The following is a 17,081-nucleotide window of genomic DNA, read 5'->3' as shown; positions in this document are numbered from 1 at the left end:
TAAAATCACATTAACAGTACCCAGACCAACACCACAATCATTGGCATATGTTTTTGAGTCATCTATGTTTCCTGAGAAAGAGTACATATTTTTAATGCCTTCTTGGAAATGTATCCATTTGTAGCTACATAAAATGTAAATTTAAATATAATGTAAATTTGTCTACATTAAATATTCACAATACTATTAATAAACATTATAGAGATAGTTAAAACATGCTACACTCAACAAAAATAGTGAACTAAAACCAAAACCGAAAATTGTAACTGAAACCAAAACCAAAATTATTGTGAACTGAAACAAAAGAACAAAACCAGAACCAAAAACTTGACAAAATTTTGGCTTGTTCTGATTAATTTGTTCGCTATTGTATATTTAGCTGTTGTAAAAATATTAGGTTTTCTGCTAACTGCATAAGATATCCTTATAAAAGAAATCATAATGGTTTATTCTGTTACTGTGTATATGGTTTTTCAGGTCCATGTACTCAGACTTGATAGATCTTTTTATTTTTATTTGGACTCAGTGCTTGAGGTAAAACTTGTTGACTCAGAATCCAATTTTTTTTATACATTAATGATCACAAAAAAAATTAATTTTGGAGATTTTTACTACTTTACTTCTTGTTTACTTTTACCAGTAATGCTCTGATTATTGGCATGTCTACAATTCTAATGCTAAACAATATTTGATTTGGAATTATCAAATATCTAATTTTTTTTATATATTTTGACATGTTTATGGCTGTTGATTTAAAAATTTTTGTTTTCCAGGACTTACATTCACTTAATAAGAATTAATGATTTTCTTGAAATTTAAAATGAAGCTTAACAAAATTAAGCTAATGTATTTGAGAAAAGGTTTGTGATTGCTCCAATCTATATTTTTCAAGTTTGTATGTGTGGTTGTATTTTGTGGTCATGAATGTGTTAATTTTGTTAAACAGTAGTTTCTGTTTTTGTATTAAATTTGAATTTTTTTTTTAATTTATAAAATATATTTTTGAAATATTTTAATATAATATTGTTCTTAATTTAATTTAATAATTAAATTATATTTTAATATTACATTTTTAATGATAAATTATTTTATTAAAATATTTTATATAAAATATAAAAGGACAACTAGATGAAAAAATGAAATATGTCAAAGAAATAAAAAGTTTGGGAATTTCTCAAGACAGTAGCATCTCAGGAGCTCAGTGCATTAAATGTTTAACAAAAGTATCAAATAAACATAAAAACACTTCATTGATATATTATTCAGCAAATTAAACACAAGTTTGCAGAATGGTGAAACACAAATGAAATTCTTCTAAAAGAACATTGGAAATCATTTCATGAAAAATCTTGAGAGCAAATTTTTTTTGAATTGGGCACTGTTGATAATATATAAATAAGAGCCATCACAAAATCAAGTTTTATTTGAGAAGCCATAACAATGTAATAAGGTTATAAGCTTACTAAGGCTGACAAAGATGCAGTGAGGTTGGGGTAAACAGAGATAATGGTGTCATTCAGAAAAAAAAAAAGGTGGGGGGGGGATTCATAGATTTAGTCTTATCCTCAGTGAAGTGGTTAGTACAACGATGAGATGTTACCTCAACATTAATAAGCATGGAAACAATAGTGATACTTACAATCTTGGTTTGATTCGAATTTATAATATCAGCTGGTAGAAATGGTCAGACATCACTGCAGAACTTTTAGTATCAATTATGATAGCATATTGTTGGATCAAGTGGCAGCAATACTAGCATCATGGCCAATTATTATCAGAGACCTCCAGGGGTTGAGGATTCATTGAGGAAGACTGTAGATTACCCACATTAAATAAGCACTTACTACTTGAACAGTCAAATTGTTTCACTCACTGCCCTTTAACACGTTCGCTGCCACAACTCTTTGGCATAGTTTGTTCCTGTACGCCAAGCAATTTCACTTCTTCAAGGTCAGTACAGTAATCGACATACGAGTATACTCATAACTGGCTTGTGTGGCTCATATACCAACTATGAGTATACTCATAGTTGGCAGCGAACGTGTTAAAAGAAAAATCCAGCTCTCCATTTTTCTCCTCTCTCTCCACCTTCCATATAACAAAAAATTTCATCATTTGATAATCTATAACATAAATTCAGAAGTTTATAGACCTCTATCATGTCACCCACCCCTCATCATCATCATCAAATTCCTGCCATGTACCCTCAAGGGGTGTACAGGATATGATAGTACTACATGAAAAAAATTACATCATTATTAATTTCCTATCTACAATTTTCCTCCAAATCAGTCTGTTACTTGTCAACACTCCAATATTATCAGATCTTATATTTCTATCGTCTAAAGCACTTTGTACCGTATCAATCCACCTATATCTTGGTCTTCCTCTCGGTCGTTTTCCTGCCAACCTGGCAGAGAACACTTGTTTTGCTAATCTTTCCTCGCCCATTCTATTTAAGAGACCATACCACCTGAGATTAGCTCTGCTAACGCATTCCTGGATGCTGACAATGTCAAGTTCTTTCCTAATATCCTCGTTTTTAATATGATACTGCCATTGATGCCATCTATCCACGCCTATAATCTTTCTCAGGACTCTCATATCTGCAGTCTCTAGTCTTTGGTCAAGTGTTTTACTTCTGACCCAGCTCTCAGATCCATAAGTTAAAACTGGTTTGAACACTGTCTTGTATACAGCTAATTTAGTGTTCCGACTAATTTCTCTCTTATTCCATATGAATTTATTCAATTGACTTCCCACCATACCAGCTTTGCTGATTCTGTTGTCTATTTCTATATTTAATTTACCATCTTCAGTAAAAATCGTGCCTAAATAGCTGAAATGTTTTACTTGTTCCACAGGTTCTCCATTCACAACACAGTTGACATTTTCAATGATTCTGCCTATTTTCATTGTCTTTGTCTTTTTATTGCTGACCTTCATACCATATCTATTACAAGAGCTATTCAATTTAGTCAGAGAATCTTGCAGACTTGTAGCGGATTTATTTAGAAGTATAACATCATCTGCATAAAGCAAAGAGCTGACATTAACATCTCCAATTTTCATATCATGTTTAATACCACTTTCCTTCATAATGTGATCCATATAGATAATGAATAACAGAGGGGATAATGTACATCCTTGTCTCACACCAGATTTAACATTAAACCATCTTCCTGTACTTCCTTCAATTCGAACTGCTGACTTACAACTCAAATAAAGACTAAGTATTGCTTGATATAATGTCCCATTGACACCATATAACTGCAGCGTATTGAATAGCTTCTCTCTTGGCACCTTGTCATATGACTTTTCCAGATCGACAAAACTTAAATACAGATCTTTGTTATATTCCCATGCTTTCTCGACTATTTGTCGTAAAGTGAAGATCTGATCCTGACAGCCTCTATTTCGCCTGAATCCAGCTTGTTCTTCACCAAGCTTTTCTTCCACAATTCTTCTCAACCGTTTCTCAAGTATACTTGCATAGATCTTGCCAGGAACACTAAGCAGGGAAATACCTCTGTAATTCTCACATGCAGTTTTATTTCCCTTTTTATATATGGGTACTATGAGAGCTCTACTCCAATCATCGGGAATTCGTCCCTCTGTCCAGGCTTTCTGAACTATGCAGTGCAGCCACTGTAAGACTCTTATACCACCATACTTCAGCATTTCTGGTCGAATATCATCTACTCCTGCTGCCTTTCCACATTTCAAGCCTTTGATGGCTTTTTCTACTTCAAGTATGGATATGTATTCCTGACTGCATGCCTGGTCAGTGTTTTTTACCACTGTGCTGTTATCACTGCTTGTTTCATTTAGCAGTTTTTCAAAGTAATTACTCCATACTTCAAGGATATCGTTTTCTCCCGTTTTCATGTCACCTTTATCATCTCTAATTCCTTTTATAGCACTCTTTCCTCCATTCATAAGCTTCTTCAACAACCTCCAGAATATTTTGCCACCTTCTTGATATTTATTTTCTATATTCTTGCCAAAGTCCTGCCATGACTTTTGTTTAGCTAGTTTTACAGAGTGTTTAGCATTCTTGCATTTGTCTCTATATTCTCTAAGAGCACAAGCTGACTTATTTGACAGGAACTTTTGGTATGCTTTCTTCTTTTCCTTCACTGCCTCTTTAACCTCCTGTGTCCACCAAGGAGTTCTGATTTTTTTATCCTTACAAACAACCTCACCACATGCCTCTCTGGCAGAATCAATCAATGTTTTCTTCAGAGTTTGCCACTGAATCTCCAAGGTTTGATTCCTGTTCTCAAACTCTTTCATTTTTCCTTCAATAATCTTTGTGTATTTTAGTCTACAGCTCACATCTGAGAGCTGCTCTACTTTTATTCGCTTTAAAACTTTCTTACATGTTATTCTTTTCAATATGAAATTCAATTTTATCCTGCTCAAGACTAAATAGCGATCACTTCCAATTTCAAATCCTCTGTACACTCTGGTGTCCTGCACCAGGGAGAAAACATCACTATCAACAATAACATAGTAAATGAGACTCTTCTTATTCCTTGCCTCTTCTCTCCATGTGAATTTGTGCACATTTTTATGTTGGAACCTGGTGTTAGTAATAACCAGTCCATGTCCTGAGCAGAAATCCAACAGATATTTGCCATTATTATTAGCTTTGCTCTTTTCTCCAAATTTTCCCAAAATATTTTTGTATGTCTCACAATCATTTCCTACTCTGCTATTTAGATCCCCAACAAGGACCAACTTTTCATTTTTCATTGTGTCAGTTGCTTTTTCTAAAGCCTCAAAAAATTCCTCCACTTCTACCTTAGTAGAACCTTCTGTGGGACCATAGGCACAAATAAGTCTCATTGTCCAGTTCCCCATTCTCATATTTGCCCACATTACTCTACTTGAGACTGACTGCCATTCAAGAAGATTAGCCTCGTATTTTGTGTTGAATACTATGGCTACTCCTTTTCCTTGATTGTCATTGCCTGAATATAACATTTTGTATTTATTGCTCAGAAAGATCTCACCAGTTTTGGTCTTTTTTGTTTCAGTCACCCCTATTATATCGATCTGGTACTTATCTAATTCCTCAGCTAGCTCCATTTCTTTGCCATTCAGGCTTCTTACGTTGATTGTACCGATCTTTAACTCTGGTGATGTTGAGTTGGGGTTTATTATCAGATTTGTTCCAGTAGCTGACTTTTCGCTGTTCGCCCTGGTTCCCTGGCGAAAACAACGGGGGCCTTGTTTAACCGGGCGACGCCCCAGCCGGCATGAACTTTTGTCATGTTGTACCATCATTCTATATTTTGGTTTAACCAATAAGAATACAATTTGGTCGGCTAAATCCCAAATTGCCAGCCCATCCTCGTCCGTTCAGTATCCAAGTAGATACCCAACAGGGTGCACCACGAGAAGGTGAGGATTGGACATTAGGTCAGAAGCCCTGGTCGGTTCTCCACATTCCTTTAAAGGCTATGTGGAGGTCTCCTCTCAGTTATACAGCTTTGACCCTTTACTTCTGTTTACTGTGTCTGCAGTCCATACTTTTAAAGACTTAATTTTAAATCTTTGTAATCTGCATTCCATAATTGTGATATCATCTTCATTGCACCCATTCTATAGCTTCTTTATTTCCTCTGAACCCAGGATAACAAATCTGTGCACCCGTGCTCTCTTGTAACAAAGCCTTGTAATGAGGCAAAATTGCTCCCTTGTCTTTAAATGGTAAGTTCATTCATTGGTTATATTCCAGTTTTCTCTAATTTATGCAACATCCTTTATGTGGTATTATATCAAATGTCTTTGCAAAGTTTAACAGTATCATGGTGTATCCATTACTTTCAGCCAACTCAGCAGTAACATTATTACAAAATATGAGCAAATTCTTAAAAAGTCATGTCACTTTAGTAAATCTATGTTTTGCAAACTATAGTTTGTCTGTAACAACCCACTTCTAGTAACCTTTACGTAAGTTCTTACCAACTTCACTAAAATCTCCAATACCACTCAGAGATAGGTCTGATGAAATTTTTACCATGAACAAGGGAACTATTCTCCTACATTCCATAGCTTCGTCAGTTTTAGTGATGCCCTTTGGTTTGAAATGATTCTCTGCTTTCAGGGATAGAAGCTGACTTACTTACTAGGAATGTTATGATTTATTGTTTTTATGGCTGCCTCTTTAACTTCTGAAACTACCATGAAGTTGTGTCTTTTCTTTGTTTGCAAATAACCTTGCCACAATGGTTGCATCTCTTTTAAGAGTTTACTACTATGACACCTATGTATCATTCTTGTTTCCAAACATATGATTTTATATGGGTCTACAGTTAACCTTCTGAATGGTACTCAGACACTTTTGCATTTTTCTTTTCAGTATGATATATATATATATTTTTATCCAGCTCAAACTAAAAGGTGATCGTTTTCTGTTTCAGATTTCTTGTATATTATATACTCTTGAATGAGCATGTGAAGATATCACATTCAAAAAGATTATCATGAGACTTATTTCTTGCACCCTTCTCTCTGTGGGAATTTGTTCATGTTATATTGGAACATGGTAGTATTGATTTAATGACTGGTTTGTGTCCAGAACAGAAATCCAGCAGGTGCTTACCATTATTGTTAGCTGTCCTTTTTTATAAATTTTCCCAAACATTTCAGCATGTCTGGTATTCATTTTCTATTTTGCTGTTTAAATCTCCAACATAAAATGAAGACCAGCTCTTCATTTTATTCTACGCGAATTGCCTGTTCTAACGACTGAAAATTTTTTCCACTTTCTTAGTAGACTAGAAAATTCCTTAGTAAAATCTTCAGTGAGACTTTAAGTTGAAATCACTTTTTCCCTATTTTGAAATGTGCCGACATAATGTACCCCACTTTGAATTACCTGCCCATCAAGAATTTATCTTCATGTTTAGTATTGCATACTATTGCTTCTCTTTCCTCTCTCCGATTACTGTTGTCTGAATATAATATATTATTTAACAGAGAAAAATGTGTTTCGTAAAAAGCTGATTTAGTCTTCTGTTTCTCAGTAATATTGATTATTTGATACAATATATTTTTAGTTCTTTATCCAGTTTGACTTGCATTGATGGTGCCTGTCTCCAGTTCCGCTGAATTCATGTGTTCTGCATTTTCATCCTCTGTCCTAATTCTCTGATGAAAACACTATGAACTTGTATATATCACTGAGGGAAAAGATATTGATTATGAAGATGTTTATTTTAATGAATGAAGTGGTCTTGTTCTGTTTTGAGCAATGTTTTAACTTTAAAAAAAAAAACATACATTAATTTTATGGTTAACTAATAGTAATAGCCTGTGCATCACCATTTATTCCCAAAAGGGAAAGTTGACTATATTATATAATTTGTTTGTTATGGCAAGTCTCATATTGTCTTATATAACAGGGTTTGATCTAGCACTTATATATCATCCCCATATACACAATGTCACAAGACCCATTATATGGCTGTAGTCTTGTTTGGAGGAGGGGGGAGAGTGGTTAAATAGAAAAGGAAGTTCTTGTATATGTTTCTTGAAGAGCTAATAGTTGTAATTATTGGGAAAATAGTATGGGAAGCCTATTCCAAAAAACAGGGATGTATTAAATGGAGTAAAGGAATAAGATGGTTCGATGAGTTTGAATCTGAACTGTATATGGGTAGTGTACATTTCAGTGGGATGGCATCTGTTTCAAATATCTGGATGAAATCATTGAGAGAGAGCTTTATCTATTAAGCGGTTATCTTTCTCCATGAGGTTTCAAGTGCACCTCTTCAAATCTGAGAACAATATTCTAAGGTCAGACACATTTGAGATTTATGAGTTGCCAGAGATGAGCAGAAAAGAAATATTGTTCTGAACAACAACAACAAAAAAAAAGGAATGCCAAACTTTTTGGATACTGAAGGCTATGGACATGTTTGTGCCATGATAGGTTAGATGTGAATGTCAACCCAGGAAGAGATAAATGATCTTGGTTTGCAATCAAAATATTGTCAGAAGTGAGAAAGAATAAAAAATGGGCTTCTCCTTTTTTTTTTTTTTTTTTTTTTTCGAGACAGATGAGATTTGTATTTTGGTGGCATTAAATGTCACCAGGTTATCTCAAACCACTTGATAATAGCATGGAGATCTGCATTTAACACATTGATCAAAAAAGATCTTGAAGCCTGGATGTTTTATTAAGGAAGAAGAGAAATGGAGAGCTCTGTCATCTACAAAGTTGTCAGTCTGATTGGATGTCAGCGATGATCATTGCTATATAGGAGAAAGAGTGTAGGTGGAAGCAAATGAGCCCTAGGGTACTCCAGCATTGATCTAAAAAATCTGATTGAAAAACTGTCTACCATTATGCACAATGAGTAACTGAAGAAGAATCTGGCAGTCTTCTCACAGAAGTTAAAAGAAATGCCATAAGAAGGTAGCTTGTTAAGTAGGCCACAATATCTGACTCAGTCAATTGCCTGGGAAATATTTAAAGCAGCCATCAGAGTGTCTTCAATATTTTCCATGGCTTGTGTGCAAAGGTGAGCCTGGGGGGGGGGGACTCTTCATCAGGCTTATCTGTGTGGGGTGCATAAACTAACACAATTGATATCCTGTTGTTAATGGGATTATAATCAAGAAGGGCTCTTGTCTGAACTCTCTTCAGTATCACAGCTACCCAATGATGCTTTGAGTCAGCTTCTGAATAAATAACTAACTTACCATCCTGTCTTTTGAAGTGAGCTTCGATCTGGTCTCTCTGTATTTCCCATGATGTCAAGTTTATACCTCTCCATCTCTTTACAGACAATATCAGGAGTGCCCATTTGTAGACCCTGTACATTCCATGTGCCTATGTAGAACCCCACCCCTCCTCCAAGATTAACTTCCATACCTTATGTGTTCCTCATTTACAATATCACTGACTTTTGTTAGTGACTGCAATATACTTCTTGAATATGACCCTCTGTATAAGCCCTAAGCACAGCTGTGATTATTCTGCATGACAACTGATGCAGCCAGAGATGTATTATAAGATTTTGGAATGAAGTCACTGTAAGAAAAAAAAAAAAAAGTGGTAGGGTTGCTGGGACCCTTTCCACATATCTTAAAGTTTTTGTTCTCAGTTCATCTCACATTGGCCAGGTGGGTTAGGATTTCAGACTCCATTGCATAAGACGAAATGAAATAGCAAAGCACGAGGGTTCGCTCCTATACCTTGAATACTCTAATAGCATTGGGGGGGGGGGAAGCAAGAAAAAAGAAAGGGTAAGGACCAGTCTATAGATAATATAACAGATATATATTACATGAAGTAAGGCATTGTCCAGCATCAGGTACGTTGGGTTTGCCACTCCCATATGCAGAGGGATTCAGTATTATATCATTTATTGATGGGTTAGGAGTCTTTTTGAGGTTGAAATCTGTATAACTGCTAGGACACCTTCATATGACTACACATGCAGCTATTTACATATAAAGTACTTGCTTTACAACTGTAGTTTCTTGCATGTAATTAAGCTTCTTGTTAATGTGTCTGATACTCTCCTAGTTAAGATTTGCCTAATAATTAGGTTATCCTTGGGTGCAAAATGAACAGGGATAGGCTGACTGACACTTGAGACTTAGCTGACTAAATGTTATTGCATCATGTGTAGTAAAAACACTGAACTTAAACAAGAGGTCTCAAAATTAATGAGTAATAATTTCAGAATTTAATGGGAATTACAAAGTAAATGAAAGACTATTTAAAATAGAGCAGTGTGAGGCAATTTCATAATGGAAAATTGAACAGTGAAACAGTGTGCTGTGATTTCACAGAATGTTCACATTGGAAAGAAATATAAGAAGTGTACAGCTGATATATATTGCTATCTGTCAGGTGGCATGTTTGATGGTAGGACTGTGTTTGAAGAGCTCCGAGAGATAAGTTACATATTTAAAAAATAGCATTATTAGTTTAAAGGTTATGCTGGAATTAGAGTATATTGCAGAGTTAATTAGTTTAGCTTAAAAAGTTGGTTTTAAATTTTTAAATAGTGTTAATTTAGATACGGTAAGATAGTAGCGCATTGCACCAGTGCGAAGTAGAGCAATGTCGTCCAAATTGCCGTCATTGTTTAAAGAATTTAATCAAAGGGAGTTCGTCCAGTGTAAGGTCTGCAGAATGTATGCTTTGCCGAGAGTGGCTGGAGTTTGGTTTGAGAGCGTTGGTGGTGGGAAAGTGTCATGAAAGCGAAGATCTAAAGTGTGTCTCGGGTTGCGAGATTGACATAGCGGATGAAAGTTACAATGTGGTAGAAAATTGTGATGCAATACCAGATAGCATTGAGAGTGAGTTTAAAAGTGATACAGTTGAAAGTGAGAGTAAAAGTCTAGAGCGAGAGAATTGTTTGACTGATATAAAAAAAATGAAGAGTTAGCTGCAATGAGGGGATAGCTCGATGGCACAGAGTGATACATATGGCGAAGCTGCAGCTAGAGTGATTACAAAAATGTCTACCAAGTGGATAAGCTAACAGAAAGAAGCAAGTGTGAGATAAGAAAAATGAGAACATGATCAGGAGTGAAAGAAAAATTAGGCAGCGAGTGTTATATGGCGATCCAGTAGTAAAAGGTGTAGTAGATGATAGTTTGACAAAATCGTGCTTTCCTGGTGGGAAAATTAATGATGTAAGTGAGGCTATTAAAGCACAGAAACATAGGGTGAAAGAAATGATTGTAGTGGCTGGAACGAATGATTTTGAAAGGTTAAAAGTTTGCTATGAGAGAAGACTTGAGAGTTAAAATAGTGAGTCTGTTGCCACTGTATAACAGAGTAGAGTTGAGAAGGAGGGGCCATAATTGCCAATGACTCTGTGCATAGGTTATGCAGGAGAAGTGGTGTGTAGTTTGTGAATGTGTGGACTGAGTTTGACGGGCAAAAGGACTTATACAAGAGGGATGGTTTGCATCTGAATGGATTTGGTGTACAAAGACTGGAAAAATTGTTGCTGAATGAAGTGAATGTGCAGAATCATGGAAACTAGAGCTTTTAGGGGGAGGGCTGTTGAGCGGATATGCAGACATCAGTGAGGCAGTTGAGTGTCAGAATGTGTATAATATTTCTGAGTTAGTACGAAGGATAACATACCAGAATGAGATAGTTAGTATAAGGCATCAAGATAGGTGTGGGACTAGAGGACTTTTGCACTTTATGTGCACTAATGCCAAGAGTAATTGGAACAGGGAGGAGGAAGGAGGAATTTTTGGCCTTTTGACTCTTCCTGGCTACAAGTAATTGGCATTAGTGAGACATGGCTAACAGAAGATGATATAGTTAGTGGGATAAAATGTGAAGGGTATAGTAAATGTCAGGAAGAGTGTTATTGATGATAGCCGATGAACTGCAGCCAAAGAGAATAGAGGATCAACTGCAGGATAGTGAAAATATCACATTTGAGGCTATCTGGGGTGAGATTGAGGCGAGAAAAACAAAATGCAGTCATCCCTCGACTTACATCGTGGTTTCGTTCCATCTGGCAGGACGTAATTTAATACTTTAAATCAACAGACTTTTAGGGGTTAGGGACTTAGCAGTAATAAGTATAATGCCATTTTAATTTTTAAATCTTATTATAAAACTGTACTGTGCGTTACTGGAGAATAATCAGCCAAAACTTCCTCCACAATCACATCTTCATTACCTTCCCTATGTGAAGGACCAGGCTGCGGCATGTAACTTTTATTATTATTATTATGAACATGTCCAATGTGCTTTGCTTATTCCTCTTCTTCTTTTCATCATAAATTTGTTTATAGCAAGCAAACGCATCATGTACACGTACTTTCCTTTCTACTAAAAAGTAGTGTTCAACATTTGGGTCCATGTCTTCAACCATTTTGAGAATATCGCTAACTGCAGAGAATATTTTTGCAAGGCCCTTCACTGTAAATTGTTTAACTACCTCTCCTTGTTTCTCTTTTTCCTCTTCTGCAACACGTTGTTCCTCCAGTTCCACCAATTCTTTGTTGGTCAATTCTTCAAAGGCATTTTCTATGAGTTGAATTATGTTGTGATCATTCACTTCAAGATTCAGATTGTTTGCTAGTCCCACTGTTTCTTCACTCAGTTTACAAAGGTCTTCATTTTTTTTTCAAAACTTCCAAAATCATGCACAAACCTTTTTAATGTCTTTTTCCATATGCTACTCATACATTGAGAGATCACTTTGTCCCAAACTACAGCAATATTTTTAATACTATGAAAAATATTGAATGCTTTCAGAATTGCATGAGTCTGGTCATTTCCTTCAGTAGCAGAAATTGTTTGTGAAAAAGTTCTCTGTAGATAATAAGCCTTAAACACTACAAGAACTCCTTGATTCATTGGTTGGATTAATGAAGTAGTATTTGGAGGGAGAAACATGACCTTGAACTTGGTGAAGATCACCAATATAAGATGGATGACCTGAAACATTATCTAGAATTAATAAAATTTTAAATTCTACATTTTCTTTCACATAGTAGCTTGCCATTTCACTCACATTACAGTTAATTAAGGCATCCGCAAACAATTTTTGAGTCATCCATGGCTTCTTATATCTCTGCTAATGAACTGGAAGAGTATACATCCTAATGTTTTTCAAGAATCGAGGATTCTTACTGTGCCATATCACAAATGGTTTCAGTTTATATCAGCCACATCACCTACTAACAGAATCAATCATAACATGGTCTTTAAGAGCTTTGAAACCAGACATAGATTTTAGCATATTGTGGATGAATTGTCCGCTCATGCATTTTTTCCAAAACAAGGAGGTCTCATCCATATTAAATAATTTCCCTTCATAATAATTTTATCCAATTTCGTCACAAATTCCTTTTCATTCTTCTCATCAGCACTTTCAGATTCACCATACATTTCTACATTATGCAGTGTAAAACACTGCTTGAATCTCATGAGCCAACCAGAAGAAGCGTTGAATTCATAGTTGTAATCAGATCCTGCTCTCTCCTTCAACATGTTGAAGAGATTTAGTGCCTTAGTAGTTATGGTCATAGTGCTAAGAGGTATGCGCTTTTGGTTCAGGTCTCCTCTATGAATGAATCACCTATAGGGCCTTGTCGTTGCTTCGTCACTATCATTGAACTTGCAACTTCGTTTCATGATCAATTGCTAGTCTCTTTTTCTGAGATTCTTCACTACGTTTTTTAATTGGGCATGTAGGGGCCATGTTGCACAAAACATAGCGAAATATATAACGATAAATACACAAATAACCTATTTTTTAAACACAAAATCAACAGAGAAACTGTTGAAGCCACGTACCGACTGCCGAGGGTCGTTACCACTGAATGCACAGTTGTCACTGTATTTTTGCTAAATAGAAACCTTTTTACTTTACACTCGCTTGCATCTTGTTCGAAAGTATAGTCGAAAATGTTAATTATTCCATTATGGGATCACGGACATCACTTGAATAAACGTAAGACAAGGGATGACTATGTACAGTTGAGTGCTGCTATAGACCAAGTGATGGAATAGATGATGGAGATAGAATGCATAGGCAAATAGATTCAATGAGTGGAGGACAGATAATTATTATGGGAGATTTCAACTATGTAACATTGATTGGAAGGAGGAGAGGACACATGGGAGGAAGGAAATGGATTAAATGCAGTTACTAAGGGATAACTATATGAGAAAGCATGTAATGGAATATACTAGGGGTTCAAGAGTGCTCGATCTAATAATTGCATCTGAGAATTTGACTATAACGAATATAACCACATTGCCACCGATTGTTAAGAGTGATCATAAGGTTTTGACCTTGAAGGTGGCTAAATGTGTAGAATTTTCAATTAAGACAGGGTATACGTGGAATTACCGGGCTGGTAAGTATACAAGCTTAGGAAGTTGCTTGGATCAGTGCCATGGTATGTAAAACTGCAAGGGTCTTGCAGTTGTCGTTAGTGCATGCAAAGTGGGAAAGGAGTGTTTGAAGAAGATATTGGCTGACTATAATAAATCTACTTTAATCCTTTATCCAACTATGAGCAAACAAAGTTTGCGCCTGAAAATATCTTTAGGACTGGGGTAAGGTAGTACAACACCGGGCAAATTGTAGCAAAAATGTACCAAGCTAACATCACTGCTATCTCAGTATCTCCCATAATCCAAAACACATCTCCTTGTGGATTTGTATAATGTTATGCATTTAGGGAAGGGCCACTACCCAGAACTAGTTTCGACCTTTATTGAGGTCTCTTCAGTGGGAGCCAGGCCCAGAGGTGGAGATACCAGGCAGAAGCAATGGCAGGTCATCTTTACCTATAGGAATTTCCAAACAGTGTGCCACCTTTTTTATTAAATTACTCTGGATTTAGAGAAAGATGTTGAAAGTTTATTTTTCACTTGGTTAGACTATAATAAATTTAGTTTAATCCTTTATCCAAGTGTGAGCAAACAAAGTTTGCACCTGAAAATATGTTCAGGATTGGGGTAAGGTAGTACAACACTGGGCAACTTGTTGCAAGGGTGGACCAAGCTAACATCACTCCTATCTCAGTATCTCCCATAATGCAAAACACATCGCCTTTAATAATCAGGGGTAATTTAATAAAAAAAGAAAAGGTGGCACACCATTTGGCAACTTCTATAGGTAAAGATGACCTGCCATTGCTTCTGCCTGGCTCCCACTGAAGAGACCTCAATAAAGGTCAAAACTAATCTGGGTAGTGGACCTTCCCTTAATGCATAACATTATGCATATCTGCAAGGAGATGTGTTTTGCATTATGGGGGAAACTGAGATAGGAGTGATATTAACTTGGTCCACCTTTGCTACAAGTTGCCTGGTGTTGTACTACCTTACCCCAATCCTGAACATATTTTCAGGTGCAAACTTTGTTTGCTCACACTTGGATAAAGGATTAAACTAAATTTATTATAGTCTAACCAAGTGAAAAATAAACTTTCAACATCTTTCTTTAAATCCAGAGTAATTTAATAAAATAGGTGGCACACCGTTTGGCAACTCCTATAGGTAAAGATGACTTGCCATTGCTTCTGCCTGGTATCTCCACCTCTGGGCCTGGCTTCCACTGAAGAGACCTCAATAAAGGTTGAAACTAGTCTGGATAGTGGCCCTTCCCTTAATGCATAACATTATACATATATCAGCAAGGAGATGTGTTTTGTATTATGGGAGATACTGAGATAGGAGGGATGTTGGCTTGGTTCACCTTTGCTACGAGTTGCCCGGTGTTGTACTACCTTACCCCATTCCTGAAGATAATTTCAGGCACAAACTTTGTTTGCTCTCACTTGGATAAAGGATTAAACTAAATTTATTATGGTCTAACCAAGTGAAAAATAAACTTTCAACATAATGGCTGACTGCATACCTCATGTCCAGAGAGTAAATCATGTGAAAGTTAAATTAATGAATAACACCATTAAGCTTGAGCTGCAAAAAAAAAGAAACAATTGTGGAGGGAATTTAAAAAGAAAGGTGACCTGCAGGCACACAAACAGTACAAATCACAAGCCATAAGGGTAACTAGTGTGGTAAGAAAAGCAAAAAGCAGATTATGAAGGAAATTAGCAACGCAAGCTAAAGAGAATCCCAAACAGTTCTTTTGTTATGCTGCAGGTAAAAGAAAAAGTGTATATGGCAGAATGATGTTAAGGAATGCTGATGTTAGGGTGGCAACTGAATCATTCAAAATAGTCGAATTAATAAGCAAACACTTTGCAAGAATATATCATCCGAGTGATGATATTCCAGGAATTATGGTTTAAGCCATTGGTACAATACCACTGTACCAATGGCTTAAACGGGAATGGAGGGGAATAGTATATTACAGAACCTTAATGTGAATACATCTGTGGGATTGGATGGTATACCAGCTCAAGTCTTATGTGAAGCGGCAAAGGAATAGTCATTGACCTCGACCACATTGTTCAATCTAAGTCTCAGCTCTGGGTTAGTCCCGAGGTGGAAAGAGGAGAAAATAGTTGCATTGCATAAAGGAGGCTCTAAGACTGCTGTGGCAAATTACCAACCGATATCAGGAGTCATTGTGAAGGTTTTGGAGAAATTAGTTGAGAGCAAAATAGAGGAATGGATAGAGATGGAAATGGGATACTCTTTGGAGGGGGGGGGGGCATAGTTTTTTGAAGGGTAGGTCATGCCTCAGTACCTTGCTCAAGTTTTATAATACAGTGATGGCTGAACTGGATAAGGGGAATGGATTTACAGTGATATTGCTAGACTTTGCTAAGACCTTTGACAGGATACCAATATTAATATGATATTGGTATCCTGTCAAAGGCCTTAGCAAAGTCCAGCAATATCACTGTACCAATGACATTGCCACCAATACCAATGTGATATTAATAGACTAGAAATGAACCTCAGTTCAACAGTGCAGATCATTCCAAGGAGCTGATATTGATTTGGACCACAGCTTAGTGATTGCGAATATAAAACTGAAACCGAAATACAAGGGAAAGTTCCAAAAAGCTAGAGACATCTCAAAACTAAATGAAGACAGGCTAAGAACAGCATATAATAACATATTGGAAACTAAGCTTAAGACCCCAAGTGAAAAACAAAATATAAATACAAGAGCAGAACAACTGACTACAGTGCTGAAAAAAGCAGTAGAGGAAGTAATTCCCGAAAGAGAAAATCAACAAGAAACGGATAACTCAGGAAACCCATAAATTGGTCGAAGAGAAAAGAGAACTGAAACTTAAAAGAAATAATTCAGAGACAGCAGATGAGTTATACCGTCAAAAATGCAATGAAGTACGTAAAGCAGCAAGATCTGATAAAGCCAAATGGTTGGAGGACCAGTGCAAAGACATTGAACAAAGATATGGAGAACACAAAACTAGAGAGATTTACAAACTTATAAGAAATGTCAATAGGAAGTGGCAAACAAGATCAGTAGCAGTCAAAGATAAAGATGGTAAAGTATTGATGGACAAGATATTGCAGTGAACTATATATACATCAGCTAAATAATACTGCAACAGAAGTAATCAAAGAACTAAAAGCAATCTCTCTACCAGCAGAGATCTTTGAAAATTACATC

At 36.1% G+C, this 17,081-nt stretch overlaps 1 protein-coding gene across 1 annotated transcript in view; it reads left to right on the top strand.

The window, feature by feature from the left end:
- Window positions 1–17,081, top strand: part of Usp7 (Ubiquitin-specific protease 7) — a 747,694-nt gene that overhangs the window by 474,098 nt on the left and 256,515 nt on the right. The gene's annotated exons all lie outside the window — the stretch shown is intronic.

Source organism: Typopeltis vanoorti, chromosome 9 (assembly GCF_054136105.1).
Source record: "Typopeltis vanoorti isolate ZY-2024b chromosome 9, IOZ_Tvanoo_1.0, whole genome shotgun sequence".
Classification (NCBI taxonomy): Eukaryota; Metazoa; Arthropoda; class Arachnida; order Uropygi; family Thelyphonidae; genus Typopeltis; species Typopeltis vanoorti.
This window is presented reverse-complemented; position numbering and strand designations above follow the sequence as displayed.